This window comes from Doryrhamphus excisus, linkage group LG7 (genome assembly GCF_037039965.1).
Source record: "Doryrhamphus excisus strain RoL-2023G ecotype Guam linkage group LG7, RoL_Dexc_Guam_v1.1, whole genome shotgun sequence".
NCBI lineage: Eukaryota > Metazoa > Chordata > Actinopteri > Syngnathiformes > Syngnathidae > Doryrhamphus > Doryrhamphus excisus.
The window spans coordinates 11,274,887-11,297,237 of record NC_136363.1 but is presented as its reverse complement, the minus strand read 5'-3'; the positions used below and the strand labels follow the sequence as shown (position 1 = coordinate 11,297,237).

The 22,351-nt window shown below is 43.1% G+C and overlaps 1 protein-coding gene across 2 annotated transcripts in view; it reads left to right on the top strand.

The window, feature by feature from the left end:
* The window catches only part of efna3a (ephrin-A3a), a 58,168-nt gene that overhangs the window by 543 nt on the left and 35,274 nt on the right, over positions 1–22,351 (top strand). The gene's annotated exons all lie outside the window — the stretch shown is intronic.

Sequence of the window (22,351 nt, the reverse complement as noted above, 5' to 3'; positions counted from 1 at the left end):
CCTGCATCCACCTCCATGCCCGCTTGGCGCCTTTTGTTCCCTGCACAAATAAGACGCACTGATTTGATGCCCTGTCCTTGATAATGCACGGTCCTAACCCTGCTTACTAAGGAACAAAATAAAACTTATGTAAGTTGAATTATAGCATGTATGCAGAAAGTCTTTCTGATTGCAAATATTTTTTTTTAATTGGGATTTCAGTCAGGACTTTAGAAAAACTGTAAGTAATTCTTTTCTTGTCTGTGGTCAACATCTGCACCGGGATGTTCCAAAAGCACACAATTCAAGGGTACACAATAAAGCAACACTGTGGCTTGGGATCCTATGAGACAGTCCATTCACAAGGAGAAAATGGCTTTTATTTATGCTGTGAAAAATGAGATAATGAGAAATCAATGCAATACTTATTTTTGAAAAATGATAATAATTCTACCCTGTGTTATGGGGTTGACAAAGGCAAAATATATATATAAAGGAAAATACAAAATGGCTTCATTGGCCATTATTTACTCACTCTTCCTTGCAGGAGTGCTCCAATGGGTGTGTCTTGTGCATGGCCCCCCCACACGGGTCACCCCATACAATATGGATTTAGGTCTGTGCTCTTGTTGGACCTTTAGAGAAATGTCATGTTGTTGTAGTAAAGTCTTCCTGTTGGTGCTTTTGTTATTGTTACGCAGAGAAGGGTGTGCTTAATTGTCACATTCGGCCACAAGGGTGCTCAAACTGTGGTTCACGCACCACTGCTGGTACGCAGTCTCCAGCAGTATATCCCAAAAGCACACAATTCAAGGGTACACAATAAAGCAACACTGTGGCTTGGGATCCTATGAGACAGTCCATTCACAAGGAGAAAATGGCTTTTATTTATGCTGTGAAAAATGACATAATGAGAAATCAATGCAATACTTATTTTTGAAAAATGATAATAATTCTACCCTTTGTTATGGGGTTGACAAAGGCAAAAAAATATATAAAGGATTATGGGGGAAAATGCAAAATGACTTCATTGGCCATTATTTACTCACTCTTCCTTGCAGGAGTGCTCCAAATCCGTCTGATCACAATGGGTGTGTCTTGTGCATGCCCCCCCCCACTCGGGTCACCCCATACAATATGGATTTAGGTCTGTGCTCTTGTTGGACCTTTAGAGAAATGTCATGTTCTTGTAGTAAAGTCTTCCTGTTGGTGCTTTTGTTATTGTTACGCTGAGAAGGGTGTGCTCAATTCGGCCACAAGGGTGCTCAAACTGTGGTTCAAGCACCACTGCTGGTACGCATTCTCCAGCAGTATATCCATTTAAAATAAAACCAAAATGTTATTAGCATGTAGAGAGCATTAAATGCGCAATGGTGTCCCTACCAGTCATTTGACTTGAGGCTGCCATCTTGTAATTTATGCTGCTTTTGTGCAATGCTTGTATGTATGCTAGACACACACCTATACGCGCTCCTCCAGGTTGCTTAGCTCAGGTAAGCCTCCCCCAGCCTCTCACGTCTCAACTTGCTGTGGGGCGCAGATCGATGTAGACTCGGGCCGCCTCCGTCTCCTCATTAGAAAATGCATGGTTCTCACATTCTTTTATCTCCTCTCCTCATGCAACCTTACCCCGCCTCCTTCCCCGTCTATCCACCTCCTCCTGATGTCCATTTGTATTCGCCTCCTATCGCCTCTATCCATCTCATACTTGCTTATTTTCCTCTTTTTTTTCTTGCTGTGTCTCACCCAGACCGCCTGTCCCTCTCTGTTCCCCTTTCTTTTAATTTCCTGCTTCTCATTACCAGACGCTCCATCTGCTGCTGGTCATATCCACACGCGTCCCCACCACTCAGCTGGGAGTACAAATGCAGCAGATGAGAAGTATTAGGGATTGAATGGAGGCTTGTACAATTAAGTCATGTCCAAGAAACAATCCGGACCACTGGGACCTCAAAACAAATGCCTCAAAGGACATACAATTTGGAATTTGACCACAATTTTTTGCAAATGAAAGGCAAAACTTGAAGCTTTTTCTTTGGCTTTTTTTGTGTTTTTGCACCACCCAACCACCGATGGTGCCACACAAGATGTCAATATTTGGCAAGAAGCAAAGACTTAAAATCAAAGTTAGTAAAAATAATGATGGCTGTTTTGTGGTAGACTAAAGTCTATTATTAGTCAAAACATTAAAATCAATGTAACAGGCAAAACATTACCTTACATGACATTACCTTAACACTGCATGAAGTCAACCATGGCATGTCCAACATGATAGAGTGGGGTAAAAAAAATACATCCTCCCATACCGTGTGGAAGTGGTAATTTTTTGCCTTCTTAAGCTTTGAAGAAATACATTTGAGGCTAACTGGCTAGCTCACTAGCTAGCGGCTGTCTCAATTCCCTACCAGTCCAGGGTGTATCTCGCCTCTTGCCTGAAGTCAGCTCGGATAGGCTCCAGCATACCTGGTATCATAGTGAGGATAAGCGTCATAGAAAATATATGGAACTTCTTTTTACACTTGTAAGGCCGTTAAGACATCAGCATATTGCAGCATTGAGGACTAAAATGCATACATTGTGGTTTGTAGGTATTGCTAGTACTGTGCTGAACTTCTTTTTACACTTTTAAGATGGTTCCAGTAAGATTTGTTATGTGTTGTGTTGTGTTCTTAGGTGTTTTGTTCTGTCTCATCAAATGGAAAAAGTGACGTTCCAGCTGCTTTTAGCAAGATTGGATGTGCGACTGGCGAAGATTAGTTTTACATTCAGGACTCAAAGTGTCATGGGAGCGAGCATGAGAGTAAATTAGCAGCTCTTTTTTGCAAAGTGCATTAAATTGGGTGTCTGTGTGTCATCTTATCTTTGGATTTTAATTAGTCTTTCCCACCGCGGTGTCAAAAACTGGTTATTGTTGGGCCGGCGCTGTCATTCATTATAATATTCCCACAATTTTGTGACTGTAAATGGACATTTATATGGCAAGGTGATAAAAAAAGTGTGAGAAAAAGATTTCTGCAATGGAAAAATGCAAAATGTGACCCAGTTTGCAAGAAGCAGACAAATCCTGTGAGGTTAAGTCAGGAATAGACATGGCCGTCAAGATTTTAGAGGCCTTCGGGTGGTCCGGCTAAAGTCCTCACTTGTTTAACGATGCGGCTCCTTTTCTCACCTGGCTCTGTTTACGGATACAAACTCAAGAGGAGGCTGGGAGTCAAGGCCAGAGAGAGAGAGAGAGAACCACAGAGAGGCCTTCAGGGCCAAACACAGAGTCGGGGACTTAATGTTTGAGCCTACAGCGCACGACGCAGATGGCTGCTGCACAGCTGCAAGAAATGAGATCACTTGGACGCCAAGCTGTGAGCGCCAAAGTCATGAAAATGGCTTTTTATGATAACGCTCTGCCTAACATGTCTGAAAACGGGTTTGTCACACGGTGGATGTGCTGATGTCTGATTCATCTTCGTCCCTTCCTGTCCTCTCGCGAGTAAACAGTTTATTTTAGCTTCTCGCTTTTTTGAAAAGCTAACGTCTCCATTATCCAAACTGCTTTGATTACCGCCCAGGTGGGTCACCGGCGTGCCCGCTGCATAGCGGCACTCACAGCGGCGCGCCTGGCCAACTTGTTACAGATGTCCCTGCTAATGGCTGGCGGAGACGGGAACAACACACACACACACACACATGGGCAGGCCATTAAATCATCTCGCATCTAAGGCCATCTGCCAATTAGAGGGGGGAGATGTGGAACATCTTGAGAGCATGCGAGCGCCGCGGAGGCCTCGCCTTCCCACAAGCGTAGTTTCATGCCTTCCGCCACCTCCGCCTCGTCAGGTCTTTGACACGTCTTTCGTAATTGGGCACCCGGAGTCAACTGGGTTGGAACACCTGCTGACAGCTTCTTTAAACAAGCGGCGACTCTGCATTAAGGCTAGGTGGATGCTTTGGATGTGGCGTGTTTCTATTTAATACAGAGCAGCCGGATGTGCCATGTGTGCTGGCTCTTTGTCCAGGGGCATGGCCATATCAGCCCCCAATTTAACATCAAACAGCCTAGCAAAGGACGATTTAGTCATTGGCCTATGGGGCAGTTACGATACAGTCCCGCAAACTCTGCCTGGCAACAAGGCGTCATCTCTATTGATAGGTCGGATTGGTAGTTGACTTTTATTCAACTACATTCAGAAGTTGCATTCAGATGTTGTGATGATATGTTGCGTTTTACAGTGGTCATAATGTTATGTAATGTTACATTGATGACACAATTGGCATTACAGACGCCAAGTACAAAAAGAACAAGGACCTCTCCCTATGCTGACATTCATTCATTCATTCATTTTCTACTGCTTATCCTCACGAGGCAGGGTACACCCTGGACTGGTGGCCAGCCAATCACAGGGCACATATAGACAAACAACCATTTCCACTCACATTCATACCTATGGACAATTTGGAGTGGCCAATTAACCTAGCATGTTTTTGGAATGTGGGAGGAAACCGGAGTACCCGGAGAAAACCCACGCATGCACAGGGAGAACATGCAAACTCCACACAGAGATGGCCGAGGGTGGAATTGAACCCTGGTCTCCTAGCTGTGAGGTCTGCGCGCTAACCACTCGACCACCGTGCTGCCCTACAAAAATATAAATTTCAAAATTATTATTGCTTATTTTTTGGTTTAGTATTATTATTTTACCACATCAATCAATAATCTTATATGTTATCTATATAGTCCTGTTTTTCTTCTTCAGGTTTATTGACAATATCTGACACAATAAGGTACTATATTATAATTAAATTGCAATATTCCTAATAAACTCCACACAGAGATGGCCGAGGGTGGAATTGAACTCCTAGCTGTCAGGTCTGCAAGCTAACCACTCGACCGCCGTGCAGCCCCCTATGCTAACATGTGAGTCTATATTATGTCTTATGTCCACTGTATTGGATAATAGAGTGTAAAGGTGGTTATAGGGTTGTTATTTTGTGTCTGGAGGGCTCTAATAATGTTTTAAACAGGTTTTCTATTCTCTGACGACACAATTATTGATTGAAATTCTCTTATCACGTTTGGGTTTGGAACCAATTAACCATGAGGGATTTGTTTATATTCAAAAAAGTAACTAAAAAAATTGATTAACGCTCTCTAAAAGATAAACCAGCAGACATACACTGCATTTTTTTCATAATAATTAAAATGATTGCTAAAGATATGATTTTAGCTGAGTGCTTAAAATGTGATTAAAAAAAATAATAAAGTGCTCTGTGAGTTTTAATCATCACCCGTGCGGCTGATTTACAGTAGCGTCATCTTACTCATTTCCAGGCTGCCATGTGGCTGTGCGTTGTGGGCGTGTGCGGATCCGGCTAAACGTGGAGGTGGTTCCTCGCAGAATGCCCGAGGACGCTTGCACTAAATAGGCCGACCTTGTGAGATATTTCATCACAGCGTAAGGGGAGATTGGGCTGAAGATGAAATGGAAAAGTGGAAGCAACTTGTCGGCTTTTTGTTCCGAATGGTGTATTTTTGGCGGAGATGATACCCGGGAGAGTTGTGATCCGTGTTAATGTAGACACAGGCCGGCTTATTCATGTGGACCGCTGCTCTGAGACAAAGAAGTCCAGCATCCCATTTGCTAGCTGATTACATTCTGGTCGTCCACCTGCAGCTCTCTCTGCCTCTTGTTCAGTCTCCTGCAGCTTTGCATAAAAAAACCACATTTGCTCTCTCGTGTTCACTGTAGCGCACAACCTCTTCAATGACGGCGATACAGATTCAAGACAGATTGGAAAGTGCAACGTGACCTTTTTCTGGGCTTTTTAAATTGAATATTCTCTCTTCTGTATTGTATTCCGCAGTGTTTAACTTGATTACTTTTTTCTTGGCTTTTAATCTCGCCTGTTTGTGTGTCTGTAAAGTCTTTTGTTGCAAACAGGGGCCAAATTACAGAAACATACTTAAATCCCACCTACTCTTCTTTTAGAACTTTTTATTACACTTTTGTAGAAGTCATTCATTCATTCATTCATTTTCTACCGCTTTTCCTCACGAGGATCGCGGGGGTGCTGGAGCCTATCCCAGCTGTCTTCGGGCGAGAGGCGGGGTACACCCTGGACTGGTGGCCAGCCAATCACAGGACACATATAGACAAACAACCATTCACACTCACATTCATACCTATGGACAATTTGGAGTGGCCAATTAACCTAGCATGTTTTTGGAATGTGGGAGGAAACCGGAGTACCCGGAGAAAACCCACGCATGCACGGGGAGAACATGCAAACTCCACACAGAGATGGCCGAGGGTGGAATTGAACCCTGGTCTCCTAGCTGTGAGGTCTGCGTGCTAACCACTCGTTTTTGTAGAAGTCCTTGTACTAAAAACAACTGTATGTGTTAGGGATGCATGGTCACTATCGGCCTGATTTTAGCATACAGATAAATCTAGCTCCAATGACGCAAGATTATCCGTACTGTGCAAGTGAGCAAATAAAAAATAAAGTGCTCAAAAAAAGTACCAAATACTCATCAAGCACGTTATGAGCCGTTTGAAAAGTGCAACATGTTTGCCAGGGGCCTCGGTGGCGTCACACCGGCTGCTCGGAGCATGTGCCCAAATAAAGTGCACCTTGTTGGGCCACGCCAGGTGGCTCATGCTCTATACTCTCCTGATAGCACGGACGTGCTGGTGGTAATGTTGTGATATTTGATTACTGTAGGACAAATCAACAGGTCGAATCCCACATTGTTCCAGTCCCTACCTGTGCACAAAATACTATTACATTTTTAAAAAATAAATATAAATAGTCATAGGTAGCATCTCTAGTATGCATGCATTGGCATGAACAACTGTGGCTGTAGGCAAACTCTTTATGTAGTTTCTTAAAAATGATCATCAAGAGCATCAGCTTTATCTACCTCTGCATGCGCTTTAAAATGTTGAATATGAATATATGATTCCAAGCAAGGCGTATTATGTGTTTTAACTAATATGTTGACATAAATCATGTTGCAGGCGGCACGGTGGTGGAGTGGTTAGCACGTGAACCTCATAGCTAGGAGACCAGGGTTCAATTCCACCCTCTGTGTGGAGTTTGCATGTTCTCCCTGTGCATGTGTGGGTTTTCTCCGGGTACTCTGGTTTCCTCCCACATTCCAAAAACATGCTAGGCTAATTGGCGACTCCAAATTGTCCATAGGTATGAATGTGAGTGTGAATGGTTGTTTGTCTATATGTGCCCTGTGATTGGCTGGCCACCAGTCCAGGGTGTACCCCACCTCTAGCTCGAAGACAGCTGGGATAGGCTCCAGCACCCCCTGCAACCCTCGTGAGGAAAAGCGGTAGAAAATGAATGAATGTTGCATTCATGGGAATACATTTTCAAATGGCGCTCCATAAACTCATGTGTTACTAATTATAATGAAACACGGATGCTTTTTGAAGGTTTCTCTTTTTTTTCAATGCATATAAATTGAGCAACTATCTTTCAGTGTTTTCAAAGTCTGCAACTTGCATGGTTCTAATCCGAAAACATGTCTTCCATGCATTGGCGTTTCTTTTCCCATTCTAAGGCTTTTTAGGAGGAACCACGCCCCCCAGCAGGACTGTAGCTATCTAAACCGTGAAGTGGTGCGTCTCCAAATGAGACGAAATACTGCTGAGCTATGCAAAAAGTGCAGGCCCAGACATGAAAGAACTTGGACTATTGGCTTCCACTGAAGTAAACAAAGTCTGGTCTTTGGATTTTATGTTAATAAACCTTCTTTTCTTCACTTAAAGCACACTAAACCCGTCTAGTTGGCCTGTTTGTATACTGCTATAATATTTATCTAGTCAATGACTTAGCTGCCACTTCCCTACTTCTCTAATTAGCTGGCATGTTAATGAGTTAGCCATTTGCAGTAACTGCCCAGTTAGTTAGTCAGTTAAAGATTCCTTCATTTCCGAGAGAATAATATACATAATCTTTTGACAAAATGACCAAATAAGGGCGTATGCACGTGAGTGAGCACATGATAGGTGCTGAGTGCCATTCTGGTTATGTTCGGAAAGTTGGAATATTGATGTATTGTGTGTCCAGTGAAGTTTGACTTGAAGAAATGTCCTTTCCATCAATATGAGAGATGCGTTTATTCCCAGAAGGGTGCTGCTGTGGATGCACAGTACATTAGAGATGGATTTCAATTTCCTTCAAATGTTCTCATTACGGCGACATCGCCCGCCAAAAGGGTCTCAGGCCTTCGTATAATTACTTCTTCAAAAAATCTCAATTATACCAGAATACCTAATTACGGCGCGCCTCATGCAATACTTGGAAATTGCCCTTGTCTGCACGCGACAGAGAGGAAGAATGTCGCCGTATCGCCGTCGCTAAGCCGCCAGGACACTACCCACTTGTGGAAAAAACACTCTTGTTAAGTCCTGTCACGGCTCCTGAAGAGAACGAAGGCAGAACAAGATATGACGGTGGTCAGTGATAACTAACTGCCAAAAAAGGCGGCACCATACCTCACAGGAGGCTTCAGTAACAAAACAAATCATTCCCCGGTGAATGCGGCGGCGGCACTGTGGCTTTTTCCGGCCCGTGTGGCGTGACCGGGCCCATTTCCCGAATAATATGAAAGGTCACAAGCCAGGTGAGCTGATCTTTTACAGACAGGGTGGATGATGGGAAGGTAATTTCCCTGTGGGTGGAATGTAGCTGGGAGAACATTTGCATTCAGATGACGTCTCCTTTGGTGGATTTGGACGCTATAGATAGATCCCGCCTAACCCTACTGAGGGTCTGGGATGGACCCCATCATCTGAAAAGAGACTTTATTGGGAGTCTATCTCTGCAAGCCGATTAAATGCGTGCACCAGGGGTTTTATCCGCATTAACACCCTTCCTTTCAATTACACACTTAATGTGTGTGTACAGTATAGCCACTCTTTAACATATATGATACAGACATGAGCAAATATGAAGTGTTTTCACCTTGAGAAAGCCATTAGTGATAAACAAGAAATACAAAAGGATAAGTAGTACCTGGAAAGTAAAAGAGGGGCTGCTTCCTGCATGATTTTAGTCGGTAACGATTTCATCCCCACACAACGCTTAAGTCCTGTAGGTCACAAGCTTTTTATTCCTAAATATGATGAAGAGTCGGGCGGCACGGTGGTCGAGTGGTTAGCGCGCAGACCTCACAGCTAGGAGACCAGGGTTCAATTCCACCCTCGGCCATCTCTGTGTGGAGTTTGCATGTTCTCCCCGTGCATGCGTGGGTTTTCTCCGGGTACTCCGGTTTCCTCCCACATTCCAAAAACATGCTAGGTTAATTGGCCACTCCAAATTGTCCATAGGTATGAATGTGAGTGTGAATGGTTGTTTGTCTATATGTGCCCTGTGATTGGCTGGCCACCAGTCCAGGGTGTACCCCACCTCTTGCCTGAAAACAGCTGGGATAGGCTCCAGCACCCTGCGACCGACCCTTGAGGATAAGCGGTAGAAAATGAATAATAATAATAATAATGATAATAATAATAACCAGTCATGATGTGCTCTATATATCACTATATTGACACTTACTATGGTACCCATTATGTCATTGGATGCTCATATCACCTCCTACTTCGGTACCAGGTGCATTATTAAAAAAAAAAAACCTTAAACTGTATTATGGAAAGCAGGAAGTGAACAAATGTAACAGTTACTGATTGTAAAAGTACCAGATGGAGGGATTGTAGGAGGGATGTAGGATTTAATAAGCTTTACTTCTTCCTACTCCTTTTGCACATGTGGAACTGGGAACTGATTATGGGATGCACTCAATTGTAATCTGATGCATGTTCAAATGAAATAAAACCATTACCATTACCAAATATCAGTGAAATAACAACTGGTAGATTGCAGTAGCAGGTGATTATAAATCAGAAAAATGTTTCTAGGCAAAAAATGCACGTCTTATATTTGCGTCATCGTGGTAATACGACTATTACTAAAGCACTTAAAAGGGAGCTAGTATTAAATGTTCAACGGCTATAAAAAGCAAGTACAATAGTAATTTACGCTCGCCTCGGCACATTCTAATACAATTAAACAAGAAAGCCGTCAAGGGAAACATCTGCTACTGGCGAGACAAGTTCTTTGGGAATAATGAGAAATGTATTTTAATAAATATTGCATGCAAGGAGACAAATTAATCCAACCTGAATAGACAACATGTTAGTTAATATTGGAACCGGCGTATGCGACGGGTGGGGTTGGTCTCCTCCCTCCATGTGAAGGACGGACTCGCATGCCCAGACACCCCAAGACTATTTGAATCAGGTGATGAGCATGTGCAGGACTTGTTTTGGAGACAAGAGGATTCTAGTCTCAAGCAGGTAATCCTAGCAAGTCTGTGTGACATGAATGTGTACCGATATTAGCCAACAAAAGCTTTAAAAAGGTGCGATCTTCTCAGAAGAAATTGGTAATGTTACGAGAAAAAAGTTGCAAACTTACGTAAAAAAAATTCTTAAATCTTAAGTTAATCTTCAAACAGCTAAAATAATGCATAAGGCTAAAAAATAACCAATTAGCTAAAAATGTCATCCAATACTTCTCGACAAGAGAGGAGAAATATGATCTCAGGGAAGAAGTACATTTGAAACACTTCTATGCTAGGACTACGTTATGCTAGCCATAGCATTTCAGTATGTGGAATCAAACTATGGAATGGATTGAGTAAGGACCTCAAACAACGCACAACGATGAGCCAATTCAAGAAACAATACAAGCAGTTGATGTTTGCTAAATACAAGGATGAAGAGTCTTGAACCAGTCATGATGTGCTATATATATCACTATATTGACACTTACTATGGTACCCATTATGTCATTGGATGCTCATATCACCTCGTACTTCGGTACAAGGTACATTAGTAAAAAAAAAGTTTAAAAAAAAAAACCTTAAACTGTATTATGGAAAGCAGGAAGTGAACAAATGTAACAGTTACTGATTGTAAAAGTACAAGATGGAGGGGTAGGATTTAATAAGCTTTGTTTCTTCCTACTCCTTTTGGACATGTGGAACTGTGAACTGATTATGGGATGCATTCAATTGTAATCTGATGCATGTTCAGATGAAATTAAACCATTACCATATCTTATGCTCATTTTTCGACCCTTTGTATTGAGTTGGGGTCTCCTATAGAGCAGCTACACACAATAACCAGCACAGAAAACTTTTTAGATTTTGCAGAATCTGCACCTATTTATCCTGCCAAGATGGTCTCTTTTAATTTATTCCACCCACATGGCATGCCCACTGTGCTATAATTGGTCACACACCGAAAGTGTTTCCGAACTATGAACTATATAAGGAAGTCCACCCTGCTGTGACATCACAAAGGGCCAGTTATACCACACCTTTTGAAACCGAGCATTTTGAGCCATCCCAAACTTCTTTCAGGGCTCACTTCCAAACGTGCAAACCTCATCATCTGAAACATGTGCATCAAGAATACAACATTCTAACGACATCTATAGGTCAAAAGTGGGAAAAAAAGTATTAGCTTTAGGGTGATTTTTCTCTCAGTGGATAAAGTTTGGACACCCCAGGTGCAATGAAAACACCGTCATGGCGTCCATGTTTGCTCAGCTCATTGAAAAAGCCTCCATGTCCACCAGCGTGTTGTTTATTTAAAGGCTTTTTCCTCTCCTTCCTCACCTTGCTCGGGAGTCGATGGGACGTCCCCGTAGGCTTCTTCGCTCCATTTCAACGGCGTGAGTGCGTGGGCAGAGTGAGTAGGCCGGTTCACTCCCTCCCTCCCTCCCTCTCATTTATCGCTCCATCGCTACTCGTTGTAATTCCCCAAATACCGTCTCATTATTTAGCCTGCAACACTTTACATAGTGTAACTGCTTCCAGATAAACACACATGACAAATGGATGCTTTGTGCAACTTTAAAACGGGATTCTGTGCCACTTCCCCAGAGGTAGCCAAGATGAATTACAAGAGGCGGAAAAAAATCAAATAAAATGTCATATTATGGGATAGCGTGAGGAAAAAAAGTCAGGCTTGAGGGGGAGAGAAGCGGTGGAGAAATGTCAGTATGAAGAATATTCATGCGGTTTGCCACTAGGAGCGCAACTACATGTGTTTGGCCTTGATGAAGTTGTTTCGTTTCTCATTATGTACTCGCCTTCAGGCACAAATCTGTCCTGTAACATTTACAGCCAATGTCCGACTTCTCATTTTTTGTTTTTTTTTTACTCCTTATGATGAGATTATGGCAGTGTTATCAAGATCCCCACAAACAAATGCAGTATTTCGCTATGATTATTTCTTTTTCCAGTCTGTCAGCATCGCTCCATGCCAGAATCCTCTTGAAACGGTTGCCGATGAAACATGGCCGCGGGCTGGCTTCATGGCGAGGATGTTGGAAGTACTGCATAGCTGTGAGATTGAAAAGATTGTCATTTTCCCACAAGATGCAAGCCAAAAAAGGGGGCTATCGTTCACGTAAGCCACAGGTGACGGAAACGGGGAGAGGAAGCAGAGATTTTTTTTAAATGTATTTTTTATTTAAAAAAAGTTATTATTTATTTATTTAAAAAAATGTTTTAAAATATATTTAATATATTTTATCGGGGCGGCACTGCGGTCGAGTGGTTAGCGCGCAGACCTCACAGCGAGGAGGACCAGGGTTCGATTCCACCCTCGGCCAACTCTGTGTGGAGTTTGCATGTTCTCCCCGTGCATGTTCTCCGGGTACTACGGTTTCCTCCCACATTCCAAAAACACACTCCAAATTGTCCATAGGTATGAATGTGAGTGTGAATGGTTGTTTGTCTATATGTGCCCTGTGATTGGCTGGCCACCAGTCCAGGGTGGACCCCGCCTCTCGCCCAAAGACAGCTGGGATAGGCTCCAGCACCCCCTGCGACCCTCGTGAGCAAAAAGCGGTGGAAAATGAATATTTTATCGGGGCGGCACGGCGGTCTAGTGGTTAGCGCGCAGACCTCACAGCTAGGAGGACCAGGGTTCGATTCCACCCTCCGCCATCTCTGTGTGGAGTTTGCATGTTGTCCATAGGTATGAATGTGAGTGTGAACGGTTGTTTGTCCATATGTGCCCTGTGATTGGCTGGCCACCAGTCCCCCGCTTCTCGCCAAAGACAGCTGGGATAGGCTCCAGCACCCCCCGCGATCCTCGTGAGGAAAAAGCGGTAGAAAATGAATAAATGAATGAATATTTTATCGGAAGTAGAGATGTGTTTTTCCGGTATCGGCTAGTAGGTGAGGCCTCGCTGGGGGAAGCGGGCTGTTAGGAGTCCAGCAGTGTGGCGGGGACAATATTATATACAGCCTGAGGTTGTTGTTTATGACGGTAAAAGCTAGTGTGACACACAAGATGGATTCCTTCTGTGAAAATTGCTCTAATACCCGCTGGTCGACTTCCTCGCAGCCTTCAGTGGCGTTAAAAAAAACATTGTGAGTGCAAGAAAAAAAGCGAGACGCTGTGGATAATCTCATTGAAATCTCCGCCTGTGATGTTTTTCATCTGACGGAATGAAACGGAATGTTGCACAAAGTTTCCTGGCAGCATCGTTGTGCGCTTCCCAAACTTGTGACGTGACATTTGCAATTCATAAAACAGGTTGTAATCCCTAATTAGCAGCCTTTTTTAATTTCCCCTAACGGCGCTGAACTTTTCGGCCAAATTAGCGCCTCCATTAGATTCCCTGCGCTAACCTCCAGCAGCGGCCCGGCTGCTCGGGGGGCTAAATTACCGCCAAGGAAACCATATCTCCTGCTAATGTGCAGAGCCGGCCAGATAACGGCCTTCTTCAAAAATGCCAGCGACATTAGTATTCTTCAACCGTCTTTCCAGGCACTACGTTTTTTTAGCATCGATTTAAAAAAAATAATAAATAAATTTTTGCTCTTTGTCAGCAAAAACCTTGCTTGTGTCGTCTCCCTCTCGGTTTGACACACAACACATCAGCAATTTATCATCATGGATATTATTTATGAGGAGACCGCTTTAAATGCAACATTGTAGGTAGGGTTTGATGGCAATGCCGCAGCACGTGTTCATTTGTTTGAGGCGATCTGGCGCCGGTGGATTTTGACGTTTTTTTTTTTTACATGGTGCTGTTCAACTTCTATTATGAACACATTATAAAGGGACTTTCTGCAATATGCTTGCATAATCTGGTGAATTTTTGAGTATGTCAACAACCAAAAACGCGCTTTACCTTCAGCAATACCATATTGATACAGCATTGGCCACACCTGCTTTAGCACAGCGGCGTTAGCTTGTTCCTACACTTGCTGTAACGCTGTCCTTCAGCAAGTTAGTAAACTTTTACCATGGGAGTTTGTTTATTTGTAGGGATCGACCAATATTAATTTTTTCGGGCCGATACCGATTTTTTTTCATCACCCTTAGCCGATGGCCGATTTTGCTTGGGCTGATATTTGTGGCCGTTACTGCTTTTGCTCCCTCAATTTACATGAAAAAAATGACAATTATTAGAGGTTATCACATGGTTCGCGTGCTCGACCTTCGGTCTCGGGCTGACACTGACACTTGGGGGCATGATACTGGGCCTGATACCAGACAAACCATGTGATGATCTTATTATCACATACTATTTAATCATGAGCTTATTATCACGTACTTTCGTTTTTCCATCATGTAACGTGCCAGAGAGTTGAATTTTGATTTGAAAGAATCACTGTTCCGCGTCATTGTGAATGCACCAGGGGTGGGGGCGTGTCGTGTTGAGGAAGCACTGTTGCGTTGCTGGCGGTGGTTGCAATGGCGTGATTACGGCCGACAGTAGCCAGTATTGTTGTGTAATAAAAGCTTGTTAGCAATCACAGTCGTGTCCTTTCCATAGCGTCGGCAACAATGTTACAATAAACATAGACACGTATTTGTCTAACTCAGGCGGGGGAATACTTTCTACCAGTCTTCGTTCGTTCTTGCAGTTGCAGTCGCCCTTGGTTTTCCGACTTGTATTTGCATTTTTAGTTTTTTCGATCATTTCAAGAGTGTCCTCCTCATTAATGGTGATAAAACGTTCCATTTCTAATATTCTGTTTGCTATTTTCCCTATTTGTCTTTCGCCGGGAGTGTCAACCGCTGACATGTTGACAGAGCACAGACGGCAGCAAAACAAAACGCTGTGTGTTCACGCTCGTGCGCTGTTCTCTGATTGGTTGTTTCACGGGCATGATACCAGAGCAGCGCGCTCTGAGTGGACAGCTACGGGGGCTGATACTGGACATGGTTAAACTCTATAGTTTATCAGTATCACTGCCCTGGGCTTTGACACAGTATCATTTCGGCCTTTTCCCGTATCATTCATGGGCGCTTTCTAGGGTACAGGGACAATTAATACTGTAGTATGTGATAATAACAAATATTTCAGGTCTCAGAGTCCTCCGGCAACACAAAGCTGCCCGGCGGATGCCTGTCTGTAAATCATGCCGTGGAAAAATACATCGGCGAACCCATGTGCGTATCAGCCGATACCGATTCAAGTAAAGAACGCACATTGGCCGGCCGATGTATCAGTCGACCCTTATTTATTAGTAAGTGTTCCGTCTTTATCGCCGTTTGTGCGTGCCTCAGGTGAGCACTGTAAAGAAATTATCGAATTTTTGTGTCGAGCAATCACCGATTGGCAAGAGCAATGTTTGGGCCAACAGTCCGTCTGATTATATTCCTTACATCTGGTTGTAAACAATGTCTGTCCATGCAGTCCGGGCCACACCTGAATGCACCGTTTGATTGGTGCACACTCGCCCCAAAGGCAAATTGATTGTGATTGGAGAGAGAGAGAGTGTTCAAGAAATAACCAATCAGGCCAATTAGTGTCTTTATGACCTCACTAATCAAGCGAGAAGGAGGCTTCACGCATCCTGCAGGTGGGGGCCGCTTCTCCCGCGCTAGTGTGGCTAAATCATTGGTATTCATTTCCCCTTCTCCTAATTCCCCCCACTGTAGTTTCCCCACTCTCACTTGACAGAGCGACCGCGGGTTAAACGCCGGGGGGAGCGCTCCATCACGACGAGATCCCATCCAATTAAATACAGATTTAATCAGCCCCGCGGTCGGCCGGTGAATATGCAATTTGATGAGGCCGGTGGCGATCGGAGGCCCGGCGGCGCACTGGGCGCTGGTTTCCATCTTTGGATAGCGGGATTGGCTCAGTGGGTGATGGGGTGGGGAGGGGTGTCTTGATCCTATCTGACCTGTCAGATGACTGGAACCATCCATCCGTGGTGGCGTTTAATTTTTCAGAAGCTCTGGGAAAATGCTCTTTTACTTCTTTTCATGTCTTCTAGGAGGACCGTTTGTGAGAGCGGCTCGTCTTTTTATTGTCGTTTGTTAGCGACGCAAAAAGTACGCAACCAGGTTTTGGTAGCTTTCAATAAAAATGGTGGATACTGTTTTTTTTTCACTTTTGTTTGACATATGTAGTTTTTCTTAGTTCCAGTGGTATTGTCCGTTTGTCTATTTGTGTTCCATCATGTTCCTTGAAACAGGAAGTAGCTTCCTAGCTAACAAAGAAATATGATTTTAATGAATGTTTGTCTTTTTGTTGTTTGCATGCCAATAAGTGTCCCCCCCTCCGTTGAATCACAAACAGTACAGTCCTGTTTTAGTACGCTATTCCCCAAGAACCAGGAAGTAGCCACGAGCTAACAAACAAAATAACACTGTGCTTCAGAGTTTTGACGTTTTCCATTAAGGAAGTTGGAAGTTGTCACTGTTTAACAAACAAAAGTACAACGCTGTGTTTTAATGTTTGTTCATTCATTTCAAAAGTATATTTTCTCTTTTTCACTGGTTGAGTCCCACTAAAAGTGATTCTCCCCCACCCCAACATAAAAAAATGGTACAGTCCTGTGGTATCATGGTATTCTCCAAGTAACAGGAAGTGGCCGCTAGCTAGCAAAGAAATACGATTTTGGGGAATGTTTGTCTTTTTCTTGTTTGCATGCCAATAAGTGTTCCCCCCTCTGTTGAATCAAAAACAGTACAGTCCTGTTGTTGCATGCTATTCCCCAAGAACCAGGAAGTAGCCACGAGCTAACAAACAAAATAACACTGTGCTTCAGAGTTTTGACGTTTTCCATTAAGGAAGTTGCAAGTTGTCACTGTTTAACAAAGAAAAGTACAACGCTGTGTTTTAATGTTTGTTCATTCATTTCAAAAGTATATTTTCTCTTTTTCACTGGTTGAGTCCCACTAAAAGTGATTCTCCCCCACCCCAAAATAAAAAAAATGGTACAGTCCTGTGGTATCATGGTATTCTCCAAGTAACAGGAAGTAGCCACTAGCTAACAAATAAAAGTATGACACTGTGTTTTAATCATTTTTACCTTTTTCTGGAGTATATTTTCTCTTTTACACTGTTTGAGTCCCACTAAAAGTGATTCTCACCCACCCCAAAATCAAAATATAGTACAGTCCTGTGGTATCATGTTATTCTCCAAGTACCAGGAAGTAGCCACTAGCTAACAAATAAAAGTATGACACTGTGTTTTAATCATTTTTATCTTTTTCTGGAGTATATTTTCTCTTTTACACTGCTTGAGTCCCACTAAAAGTGATTCTCACCCACCCCAAAATCAAAAAATAGTACAGTCCTGTTGTATCATGGTATTATCCAAATACCAGGTACCAGTTGTTTTGTTAGCTTCAAGCTAACAAAACAAAAGTATGACAATGTGTTTTAATAATTTGTACCTTTTTGTGGAGTATATTTTCTCTTTTACACGGTTTAATCACACTAAAACTGCCCCCCCCAGCCTAGAATCAAAAATAGCACAGGCCTGTTGACTTATGCTATTCCCCAAGAACCAGGAAGTAGCCACTAGCTAACAAACCAAGTAACAACACAGTGTGCCATTATTTTTTAACTTTTTTTCAAGTTTATTCAAGTTTATTTAGAGTCACAATAATATTTTTAATACATTTTTACACCCTAGAAGTAAAAATGCTGTCATAAGTCATCCTCCATGAACCAGGAAGTAGTGTGCTAGCTAGCAAACAAACACCAAGACAGTGATTGATCTCTTTATGCCATTGGAAAAGTTCCCCCCCCATTCCCAGAAATAAGAAGTATTACTAGCTGCCTAATTTGCGTCAGTGTAAACTGCTGATTGCACAAAGTGGGGAATCAACCTTGCTGTGGGTGTGTGCTGTGCTGGATGTTTTAGTCGTCTATGCAAACATTTACTATTGACGACTGGGAGCTTCTAGATAAGGAAGTTCATCTTTTTGTTTACCGACAAAGACACGTAGCCAAGCAAGGAGAAATCCTTCCCAAATGTCTGCAACCTTTTACGCCTGCAGAAGATATGGCGGTACCGGGCCCGGCGATATGAGGTACGGCTCCCCGGTGCCCCATCAAAGTCCACGGTATGCTGTGTCACCTTCAGGATGTGCTGCTGCTGCAGAGCCTACTAATGAGAAGTCATTGGGAAAATGGCTGGCTTTCTAATGTATTCCAATGTCTGCCTTCATTACACTTACAATTATAAATGTGGCTATTTAGTGCAGGCTGGTGTGTGTGTGTATATGTGTGTTGGTCTTCACTCTTTTCTGACTGACACTGAAATGCCTAATTGTAGGTAAGGACTGCGTTCTTAAGTTATACACATGCCTGAGGGCGTTGAGCACAGGCTGAACTTCTTCAATGCCAGGTTTTTTTTTGTCATCTTGCACGACGCGAGTCTTCACACACACACAAATGCCTTAAAGGCGCCCTTATTACAAACATTTTATTAAAAGGGGTCCTGTTTTAGAGAATTGCCAAAAATCTTAGACTCTTTCGAAGTGCTTTTACGGAGCCCGTTTTGTCAGTCTGTAGCTTTAATGCTAATGAGCTGTTTTTTTTCCATGCCTGCTTCCGACAGAGTGGGGCTCCAATAAGCGCCACTTTTTTCCAAATCCACTGTAACCCGGTGCTTGTCCACCGTAATGGAGTCCATAAATCACATACAGCAACCTAACATTAAGGAACGGGACAGGAGGACACAAACAGCTAAAATTGAAGTCACATTTTAACAGCAAGAAAAAAACTCTAACACTTACTCATGATGTCATGTCACCGTCAACCCGTGAATATTGCCTATTATTAGATATTAAAATATCCATATGTAAGCAAATTGTATGTGTTTTTCTTGCCTAAATTAAGCATTTTTAAGCATAAAAATGGCTAAATGAGCTAAAATACAAATAAAAGGATTTCGGAAGACACACTCAAAGATGCTGGGATGATAGACAGGATTCTGCACTGGTCATTAGGTGTTAGTAATGTTACTGTCATGTCTGGTGAGACACACAAACAGGAGATTTGACCATCGGAACAACAGATTTGATTTATTTAAACCCCTAACACGGACTACTGTTGCAGCCCTAACCCACACCATTATCGTTATGTTATGTTATTATGTCTTGTGTTGGTTAATGCGAGTGTGAAAGTGATTATAGGGGTGCTATTTTATATCTAGAGGGCTCTAATAATGGTTAAACGATAAGTGAGGGATTACAGTACTTTTAGTACTGAATTCAAAAGTCTAGTTTGCATAATCGGGGACCTTTTTAAATGCAATAATTACATAAAATTTGCACGACCAATTGCCATAGAACAGGGGTGGGCAAACTACGGCCTGGGGGCCACATGAGGCCCACCAAGCGTTTGAATCCGTCAGTTGCTTTTCAACTTTTTCAACTTTTAACATACAAACTGGCAACATGACTTGCAAGTCGGATGTCTTATTTAGTGAAAAAATACAACAAAACTGTAAAATTAACTGACATAGTTTGATGTGGTCTGATATTTAAAGTGCTCCTGAAAAAATGGACATAAGAACATACAGTTGATAGTATAACACTTTTACAGATAAAATTAGACAAATAATTCAAGGAAAATTCTAAGCATAAAATAGTGTGTGTGTTAAATATATGTTCTGTCCCCCTGGACAATTTTGTTAACTCAATGCGGCCCACGAGTCAAAATATTTGCCATAGAACCTAATGTCAAACAAGAACCCTCCAAACGTTGGCGGCCATTTGAATAAAAGTGCTAAATCAGGAGTTTATTTGGTGGGCTGCTAACTACACATGTTGACTAATTGACCATAAGTCATTGATCCTTTTGTGGAATGATTACGAAACTTGGAGGACATCGGAATTCCATGTACACGTGCATGTAATCCTAATTTAGCATTTTGTGTACAGCCCATAGGGGGCACCGCACATCGTTCAAGCTCTGGAGAGGTACTGTTTAATTACACTGCAAAATGATTTCTCTCCTTTTTACTGTTAGCCGCACCTTCCTCCCAGAGGGGTGCTTGTCATTCTCTTTTATTCCATCTGTGATCAGTCCACTTTAATTGGCTCTTGACTTCCCCTGGCTTGTTATTTGCAGGTGCAAATGAGAGAGGGGAAAGAGAAGGTTCACCCTGGAGGCCTTTGCGGTCCTTCAGGATGCCGGTGCTATCTCAAACAGAGTGTCGTGTTTGAAGTGCTCGGTTGGGTGCTTTCTCAGCTCGAGCGAGCGCGTTCAATCCTTGGCAGCCTCTCCTCGCCAGGTTCCGTCCTTTTGTATTTGCACGGCGAAACAAACAGAAATGGTGTTCATTTGTATGCAAATGTGTTTGTCCCCCCAAGGCTGAGGGTTTGGAATTAAAAGTTTTACCGTCCCATTAATTCCCAATTACACGCAAACGCCGACCACCCCGGCAGGACGCGTGTCTCGTCTCGCCGTCCAAACACATCTCTGTCAGTTTAGGCCGCTTAGTTTGCCATCTGCAAGTCGGAATTCGGGTTTAATCTGCAGATTGATCGCAATCTCCTCTTAATTATCTGGTGGAAATATGCAAGGGTTTAGCAGTGATTGATATTGGAGGATACTTCAGGAGACAGACACGGGTGGGGTGGGGCGGGTGTAGGGGTTTGACTGACAGCTCGGGAGGAGAATGAGCCTTCTCCTTTAAAACACACGTATGACCCCATCAGTGACGTGTGGCCACAAAGTGACAGTCCAGCTAATATGACAAATTAGCACCTCTGCTGCGACGCTCATTTGCATAAAGGACCTTGTCTTAATCTGCATTACTTTTGCTGACCAGGCGTCGCATTAATTCAGTGCTTCTTAAAATATTGATTGGATTGTTTGTGCGGCCTGTTTTAATACCACTCATATGCTCTCCATCTTCATGTAAGAGATAGATGGACGGATGGAGACGCGCTCACATGCAAACACATTAATAATGCATGCGGCGCATTTGGTCCTCATGCAGACTTTTGGCAGACATTTGATGGCTCCGTGTGACCGGCCAAAGAGTGGTATGATTGCCACTCTCCACTCATTTTATATATTACACTAAGGAGCAAAACACATGACGTGTTCCCCATCGGAAATCATGGAAATGATCATGTGCGGGAAATGAGCAATCTGGCAAGTATAAAAATAAGCTAACCTGGGATGTGATGGATGCAGAGACACAAACAAACACCATTTATTCATTTTCTACCGCTTATCCTCACGAAGGTCGCGGGGGTGCTGGAGCCTATCCCAGCTGTCTTCGGGCGAGAGGCGGGGCCAGAGCACACGGCACATATAGACAAACAACCATTCACACTCACATTCATACCACGCATGCACGGGGAGAACATGCAAACTCCACAAAGACAGGGCCGAGGGCGGAATTGAACTCGGGTCTCCTAGCTGCTAGGCCTGCGCGCTAACCACTCGACCGCCATGCAGCCCCACCAAACTATTATTAACTGTATTACGTGTACAGACTGTACGTGTTTATGCATTCCATACATTCCAAATGTCTTACAAGTGTAAAAAGAAGCTAACTTTACTTCATTCATTCTATCCCAGCTGTCTTCGGGCGAGAGGCGGGGTACACCCTGGACTGGTGGCCAGCCAATCACAGGGCACATATAGACAAACAACCATTCACACTCACATTCATACCTATGGACAATTTGGAGTGGCCAATTAACCTAGCATGTTTTTGGAATGTGGGAGGAAACCGGAGTACCCGGAGAAAACCCACGCATGCACGGGGAGAACATGCAAACTCCACACAGAGATGGCCGAGGTTGGAATTGAACTCCTAGCTGTGAGGTCTGCAGGCTACTCACTCGACCGCCGTGCAGCCCCCTATGCTAACATGTGAGTCTATATTATGTTTTATGTCCACTGTATTGAATAATTGGAGTGTAAAGGTGGTTATAGGGTTGTTATTTTGTACCTGGAGGGCTCTAATAATGTTTTCCATTCTCTGACTACACAATTATTGAATGAAATTCACTTATCACGTTTGGGTCTGGAACCAATTAACCATGATTAACTCCACACA